At 39.0% G+C, this 8,744-nt stretch overlaps 1 long non-coding RNA gene across 1 annotated transcript in view; it reads left to right on the forward strand.

Annotated features, from left to right (window-relative positions):
• Positions 1–8,090, forward strand: part of LOC108283194 — a 15,331-nt gene extending 7,241 nt beyond the window's left edge. Inside the window, exon 3 of the long non-coding RNA XR_001816716.2 lies at positions 7,981–8,090. This is a non-coding gene — a long non-coding RNA (uncharacterized LOC108283194). The remainder of the gene's footprint in view (positions 1–7,980) is intronic.
• The last annotated feature ends 654 nt before the right edge of the window (positions 8,091–8,744 follow it).

Consider the following 8,744-nt stretch of genomic DNA (forward strand, 5'->3'; position numbering starts at 1 on the left):
GCTCACCGCAACCTCCACCTCCTGGGTTCAGGCAATTCTCCTGCCTCAGCCTCCTGAGTAGCTGGGATTACAGGCACGCACCACTATGCCCAGCTAATTTTTTGCAGTTTTAGTAGAGACGGGGTTTCACCATGTTGACCAGCATGGTCTCATTCTCTTGACCTCGTGATCCACCCGCCTCGGCCTCCCAAAGTGCTGGGATTACAGGTGTGAGCCACCGCGCCCGGCCCAATTTTTATATTTTCTTAATTTTCACTTTTCACCTTGTCACTAAAAAAAATCAGTAGCTTACTGTTTAATTGCTTTTTAAAATAATCATAGTAGCATAGTAGTATATAGTAGCCTGTGAAACTGATTTCCTTTCATATGTAGAAATTGAAAAATGAAAGTAATCAATAACAATTTTACCTAGCCTTACTTATGTTCATCTTACATGTACATAGATTTCATAATGACCAAAAAAAAAAAAGAAAAAATCTAAAATTTTCATAGATTACTTTTGGAGGATGCCAGGGAACCAACTTATAATTTTAAAATGTATATAAAAAGAATCAAACAACTGTCTGACCTTTCTGTATAAACTGTACCTCAGGGTAACCATTAGTTGATGAAAGAAAGTTTTCCTTATGGGGATATTCTAGCTAATAAGCAAAGCAGCCATAATAGAATTAGAATATCACAGTGCTGTAATCTCTAATGAAATAATGGATGCAAGCGAAAATCACCAATGATTGCTAAAAGCATTAGGGGAGAAGCTGACAGAGAACTTTATAGCATATGCTTTAGCTTGGCAAAGCCTGAATCCACTGATCGATCAGCAGCACAGAAAGAGGCAACCACACATTCTATGTCTCTAATGAAAGTACATGAACCACTTACAAAGTGTCTCACCAAAAAATCGAACCTAACTTTAATTGAGCCTCTAGATGTATCCATTTACAGAAAATGTAACAGATAGCGGAATCTTTTAAACATCAGTAGGATGCAATTAGCAAAATGCAGACTGTGGGAAACCTTACAAGGAAAACAACAAACACATTTTTAGGAAAGGAAAGTGAGAGTGACAGAAACAGAGGAGGAACCCATAGTTTAAAAGAAACATATTAACTCAGTGTAGTATATGATCTTTATTTCCTTCCTGATTCAAAGTAACTGATGGAAAAAGAAAATTCAAGAGCTGACAAGAAGCTCTTCCCTAGTACAGGCAAAAACAATATCAAAAACCCCTCTCTTACTGGTTTTTGATGGTGTAAATCTTACAATTATAGAAGTGTGCTTTTTAGTTAAATCTTTTTGTCCTGAAATGAACACTCCTAAGAGTCAGCACGTTAAACCTGTCAATCACAAACTTTACTGAGTTTGTGAGCCCATTTCTCAAGGGCAGGCATCAGGGAAGGACCTGAAGCATGAAGATGATGATTTAAAAAAAAAAAAAAAGTCTCCAGAAAAGGGGAGATAAGATAAAGACAGAGAAAACTCAGAAATCAAAGCAGTCTCCCTCATTCAGTTTTTCTTTCAGTGATTTCAATTACCCATCATTAACCACAGTCTGAAAATATTAAATGAAAAATTCCAGACATGAACAATACTTGTTTTTAATTGCTCTATTTAAATTTATTTAGAAACTTATCTATAATTATTCTATTTTATTATGTTGTTGTTCATCTCTTACTGTTACTAATTTATAAATTAAACTGTATCACAGGTAAGTATGTATAGGGAAAAACATAGAATATATTACTACCTGTGGTTTCAGGAATCCACTGGGGCCTTCGAACCTATTTCCCTTGGACAAGGGGTGACTGCTGTACATGAGGGAGTGGCCTAACACACTTTCCTTTTAAGGTTACAAGCTGAAAGTTACATGTATCACCTCTACTCATGTCTCATTGGTTTTAACTGCCACATGGCTACACCTACCAGTAAGAGAAGTGGGAAACATAAGGATTATTCTGAATGGCCATGTTCCTGGATACTAATTCTCTGACTCCAGAAGGAGATAATACATAGAAGTGGACTATTGGCATTTTTTGCTACAATAACTCACAAAAAGCTACGTGACCAGATTATCATAATGGTAATGTGTTCTAAGCTAAGAGTTTCACTGAAATACCCAAATACAAGTAATATGTGTGTGATGGATATTTGTCCTTGACTACCTAACATCCATTCGCTCCACTTTCAGTAGCATCCTCATTTTCATATGAGAATTCATTCTCCCTCACTCTCAGTCCATGGGGCTCTGCAGGTGTGACCCCATTCTCAGCTCTAGCAGTGACTTGTGACCAACTCTAGGAACGACTTGTGACCTAGCCTAGCCAGCCAGAACTTCACATTCCCTAGACAACAACGGCTATTACAAGAATGGGCACATGACTTCATTACAGCTGCGAGGAAAGCTGACTTGCTTTTAAGTTTACAGCCATCTTGCTATATGGACCCTGACAATAAGACCAATTTTATGTTATTTTATTTTTAAATTTTAATTAATTAATTTAGTTTTGAGATGGAGTCTTGCTCTGCCACCCTGGTGGAGCACAGTGGCGCTATCTCAGCTCACTGCAACTGCCACCTCCCGGGTCTCAAGCGATTCTCCTGCCTCAGCCTCCTGAGTAGCTGGGACTACAGGCGCACACCACCACATCCAGCTAATTTTAATATTTTTACTAGAGATGGGGTTTCACCATATTGGCCAGGATGGTCTTGATCTCTTGACCTCGTGATCCACCCACCTTGGCCTCCCAAAGTGCTGGGATTACAGACGTGAGCCACCGCACCCAGCCGTTCTTTTACTTTTATCCTAGGGTCCAGGCGTATTTGGAGTCTGCTCTGCACCCTACACTGGGGCTTCTTTGGCACAAGATCCAGTAAGTCCTCCCTCCTCCTCCCCACCCCTTTTTTCTTTACACTAGTGTTTTCTGTAAGCCTACAATAAGAAGAGTCTTAATGAATACATTTTTGACCATTTCTAAATCTCCAAAATGTAAAATTATACAATTAAGAATTAAAATCATTTTTTAAAATCAAGTGAAACATCTGACTGTCCTATGTATTTACATGATAAGTTATTACCATATCGTAAAGAAATACAACGCATCATTGTTCTACTCTGTATTTCCAAAATTTGAAGCACTGGTCTGATTACAGGCTTCAAAATCTAGTTCAAGAATTCTATCTCACACATTGCCAAGTAACATTACTGTAGATTTGAGAGCTTAAAACTTTGTTCATTATCAAGAATTCAGCCTTAAGTTCTTTCTGGAGTGAAATAGTAATATAAATAAGTTAAAAATGTCATCAAGCAATTTTTTTCTCCTTCAAATTTCTTATTTTCTAGGAAGTCAATCTCTATTTTCACACAGACCCCATATTCTCATCCTGTGGTGCTTTAAAAGCGCAAATACTTCTTACCACTTAGAGTGAATAAATTATTCAGAGTAACATCATATCAAATGTAAGATAGAACTAATCAAACATCTTGCCCCTTGAGAAGTATCTTCGAAAGAAAACACTGAGGGACAACTTTATGGATTCCTGTACTTTTTCCAATACTGTCAAAACAATAAGAAACATTCCTGTTTCATCTTATCTTTTTGGAAAAGTCCCATTTGATCAACAGGGTTGCTCTGGTGTTCAGTAATGCACATGAAGCCCAGACAGCTCCTGCAGTTTGCCAGGCAATAGAATATATGCTAAAAGGAGCTTAGAGGTCTTCTAGCACATCTTCTCTAGGGAATGATTGCAGCAGAATTATGCTAGAAATGAGAGATTTATCTCACTTTAAAGACCAGCGGAGAAAGGAACTCTATTCTTTTCATAGCAATCCATTTCAGTGCTTAACAAGCCAAACAAGAAATTTATCAAGTATATTTTATCCAAATCCTTTGAACTGAATTTTTTCTGTTATCAGTGAACATAGAAAGCTGCTAATGACTGTCATCAGTGTGAGAGCACTTCATATATTTCGACAATGTAAGAAAAAAAAAGCTCTTATTTATGATGAATATCTTAACCCCTTTGACCTAGCCGTTCTGAACTGAGGGCAATTTTACCACCAAGGAATAGTTGACAATTTCTGTAGACATTTTTAGTTGTCACAGCTGGAGGGGGAATGCCACTGGCATATTATGGGTAGAGGCCAAACATGGTGCTAACCGCTCTGCAATATACAAGACAGTGTATCTCACACACACGCAACAAAGAATAATCCCCAAATGTTAAAAGTACCAAGGTTAATAAACTCTGCTGCCTTTCCCTTTCCTCACATAGTTTTATTTTCTAGACCCTTAATAATAATTTAGTTTTTTTGAGATGTAGTCTTGCACTGTCACCCACGCTGGAGTGCAGGTTCACAAATGCAGCTCACTGCAGCCATGACCCCTGCTCCTGCTCAACCAATCCTTCCACCTCAGCCTCCTGAGTAGCTGGGACCACACGCATGTGCCACCACGCCTGGCCAATTTTTGTATTTTTTTGTAGAGAAGGAGTTTCACCATATTGCCTGGGCTGGTCTTAAACCCGTGGGCTCAAGTGATCTGCCGCCTCTTGGCTTCCCAAAGTGCTGAGATTACAGGCATGAGCCATCGCACCTGGCAAATTTGAATTTTCTTTGAGCCTCCTCTCAAACTTAAATTAGACTTACATGAATTACACATGGGCCTGATTGTTACTGAACATTAAGGACAAATTTCTTCATGATTCCTTCAGTCTGTGTTAAGGAATAATTAAAAATGACTATATCCTGCCTGAAGGTTATAGACAGAGAACTCTCTGGGGATATAGATGATCCACATCAAATAACCTAAGAGTTTTACTGAAATCCTCAGATACAAGTAATATGTATGTGATGAACATATGTATTTTGATGAATTATAAAGGCATAACCAAAGCCAAATAAGATGACCACAATATCTGAGACTGATAGAAAAGGTGGGCTGAGTGTGGTGGGAGGAGAAAGCTCCCTTTGATCTTCTTGAGCTACAGCCAAAGAATAAGAGTGACAGAAAAAGGAGGTCTCCTGAAGCTCACTCTTACAACTCCCAATGAAAGTGACCAAAGAAAGGGATGCAATGAGGCTTCTTAGCTTCAAATTTATTTGTGGCCTAGGGATAGGTATTTAAGATAACTTTTGGCCAGGTGCAGTGGCTCACACCTGTAATTGAAGCACTTTGGGAGGCCAAGGTGGGCAGATCACAAGGTCAGGAGTTCAAAACCAGCCTGGCCAAAATGGTGAAACCCCTTAGCGGGATGTGGTGATGCACACCTGTAGTCCCAGCTGCTCAGGAGGTGGAGGCAGGAGAATAGCTTGAACCTGGAAGGAAGAGTTGCGGTGAGCTGAGATCATGATGCTGTACTCTAGCCTGAGTTACAGGGCAAGACTGTGTCTCGAAAAATAAAAATAAAGATAACTTCTGGTGATTCTGTAACTTTTCTAATGTTAATTTCAAATCTTCTATTTCTCAATAATACAGAGAAGTAAAAGCCCTTTAAGTGCACAGATTTGTGAGCCTGCTTCAAAATAGCAGAAGCAACCTAAAGCAAACCATGGAAAAATGGATTTCCGGAAGAAAAACTGGACTGGCCATAGCTAGGAAGAGAATCAATCTGGGAGAGTCCCTGAAATGTGCAAGAAGAAATTTGGGATCCATGCAGGGCTAATGCTGGGGTTGGAAAAAGTGCTTCATGTCTTCAAATGTGGATGCTGAGTTCTGCTTTACACAGTGCTTCACTCATGAGAGGATTTAATACATGTTTTTCTGATTTTGATTAGCGTTTTGCTTCTAAGTACTGCTCTTAAATTCAAATTATAGCTTTCCAGAGGATAAAAAAAAAAAGATGAAGAAATAGGCTGAGGTCTGCACAGAGATCAAATGACCATTCCACTGTAAAACCATAGATTCTGCCATTTGTTGGGTTTTTGTGCCAGGTTTGACATTTCTCATGCTTGATGTCTACATACAAACATTCACATTGGAGAGTTTGAACAAAAATCACTTGGTTGGTTTGAACTCTGTAAGGAATTTATAAAATGTTCCTTGAAATTATAGTTCCAAGTTTGCTTTTATATTTAGATGACTCATTGATATGGTTAGCCTCTGTGTCCCCACCCAAATCTCATCTTTGAATTATAATCCTCATATGTCAAGGGAGAGACCAAGAGGTAATTGAAGCATGGGGGCAATTTCCCCCATGCTGTTCTCATGATAGTGAATTCTCACGAGATCTGATGGTTTTATAAAGGGCTCTTCCCCTTTCACTCAGCACTCCTCTTTCCTGCTGTCTTGTGGAGAAGATACCTTGCTTCCCATTCACCTTCTGCCATGATTGCAAGTTTCCTGAGGCCTCACCAGCTATGCTGAACCGTAGTCAATTAAATCTCTTACCTTTGTAAATTACCCAAATGCAGGCGGTTCTTTATAGCAGTATGAAAACAAACTAATACACTCACAAAGACTTAATTTGCACACTATCCATTTAGCATGAAAAATGATCTGGATGAATATGAAAAACAATTAATTTCAAATTTATGTAAGGAAAAGATGGCAGCTTACTGACTCTCACATTCTCTCTCCTTCCAACTCCATCTTGATTCCATCTGCTGGGGCCAATCAGTAGGCAGAAGGGACCTGGAAGGGGAGACTCATAAACCTAACATAATGGTGTCTTCACAGTGGGCAGGGCGGGAACTGGGGATCAAAGCGGGATAGTCTTGACATGAAGATCTAAAAATGGTGGTTGCTGGCAGCTGGACCCTCTGGGGGTGCCATGATGGTTGGCCTGCCAAGAAGTTGATTTCTGCTCTAAGTAAGTATACGTATTCTCCCTGACTGCAGCTGCTGGGGAAGAACCAAATTGAGGCCAGGAGAACATGAGATCAGGGAACTTCTTTTCTCCCTGAAAAAACTATCTGCTATTATACAACATGACACATTCAGAGACTGCTGTCCTTCCACCCTCTCAGGACCAGTGACATGATGCTACTTCCAAGGTACCCAAAACCAGAAAGAGAAGGAGCAAATTGAACAGAGTAAGTCCCTTATGAAACAGACTTGCTGAAAGAGACAGATGATAACTTGTGCAGCAAGAACAAATTAATAAGAACACCAAGAAGGTCTAAGAGCAACACAAAAGAAATGCTCTGGAGATAAATAAAACCATAACTTTTCATACTGTAAGTGTAATAATATAATAAAGGCCAGTGTTGAGAATAAAATTAGAAGCCTAGAAAATCCAATGGAAGAAATATGTCAATTGACAGAGCAAAACTACAGAGGGATAGAAATTATCACACACACACACACACAAACACGCACACACACCCCAAAGATAAGAAATTTGGAGGATAGACCCTAGAGGATAGATTCTAGAAAGAGAAAAAAAAGCAGATGGAGCAGAGATAATAGTAGAAGACAATATTTTTGTGTTGAAGAAAGACCTGAGTCTACAAATTTGAAAGGCTCACTAAGTTCCAGGCAAAATTAACGAGAAACGTATCTAAGCGTATGCTGGTAACATTCTTGAACTTTAAGATGAAAGGATATTTAACAAGTTCCAAGTGGTGAAAAAAATGATTAAACTGAAAAGAAAAAAATCAGACATGTAATTTATCTCTGACTTTTGAGGCTAAAAGAAAATGAGGCATACTCTACAAACTACTGAGAGAAAAAGACTACAATCCAAGAATTCTATATCAAAGCAAGTGATTTGCCTTTCTGTGTGAATGATATTTGTAAATATACAAGGACTCAGAGACTATATCACAGACATACCATCAGTTAAGAAAAAGATTTAAATAACAAATGATTAATCTTTTTTTCTTGAAACGGAGTCTCACTCAGTTGCCCAGGCTGGAGTAGAGTGGTGTGATCTTGGCTCACTGCAACCTCTGCGAGGGTCAAGTGATTCTCCTGCCTGAGCTTCCCGAGTAGCTGGGACTACAGGCATACCCCACCATGTCTGGCTGATTTTTTGTATTTTTAGTAGAGATGGGGTTTTGCCATGTTGGTCAGGCTGGTCTGGAACTCCTGACCCAAGGTGATCCATTCATCTCAGACTCTTAAAGTGCTAGGATTACAGATGTGAGCCACTGCATCCAGCCATAACAAATTAACTTGAAAAAAACTTTATATATACATATATATATGAAATATATAAAGTGTATACGTATATAACATAGGAATGTAATTAGTTATCTGTCACTGCATAACAAATTATCTCAAAATTTAGTGACTGAAAATAACAGTTTGCATTTGTTATCTCTGTTTTTGTGGATCAAGAGTGGCTTAGCTAGTAAAGTCTGTCTTGAAGTTTCTCACAGAGATGAACTCATGATGTGGGCCCAGGCTGCAGTTACTTGAAGGCTAAACAGGAACTGGAGGATCTGCTTCCATGGTGGATCATTCATACGGCTGTCAAGATGTTTAGCGTTTGGCAGGAAACCTCAGTTCCTCTGCAGGTGGGCCTAGGGCTGCTTCAGTGTCCTCATGATATGGTCGCCAGCAGGACTCAGAGCTGGTTATCCACAAGAGAGTAATCCAGTCACTAAATCCACTTTACGTTCAAGGAGAGGGCAATTAGATGCCACCTTTGAAAGGAAAAGTGTTCAAATACTTGTGAATATATATACATAGTAAATAAGCACATGAAAAGGTGTTCAATATCATTAGCCATTGGGAAATGCAAGCTAAAACCACAGTGGGAGTTTACTACACACAGGTCAGGATTGTTAAAATAAAATTTAATCA

Source organism: Cebus imitator, unplaced genomic scaffold (assembly GCF_001604975.1).
Source record: "Cebus imitator isolate Cc_AM_T3 unplaced genomic scaffold, Cebus_imitator-1.0 Scaffold257, whole genome shotgun sequence".
Classification (NCBI taxonomy): Eukaryota; Metazoa; Chordata; class Mammalia; order Primates; family Cebidae; genus Cebus; species Cebus imitator.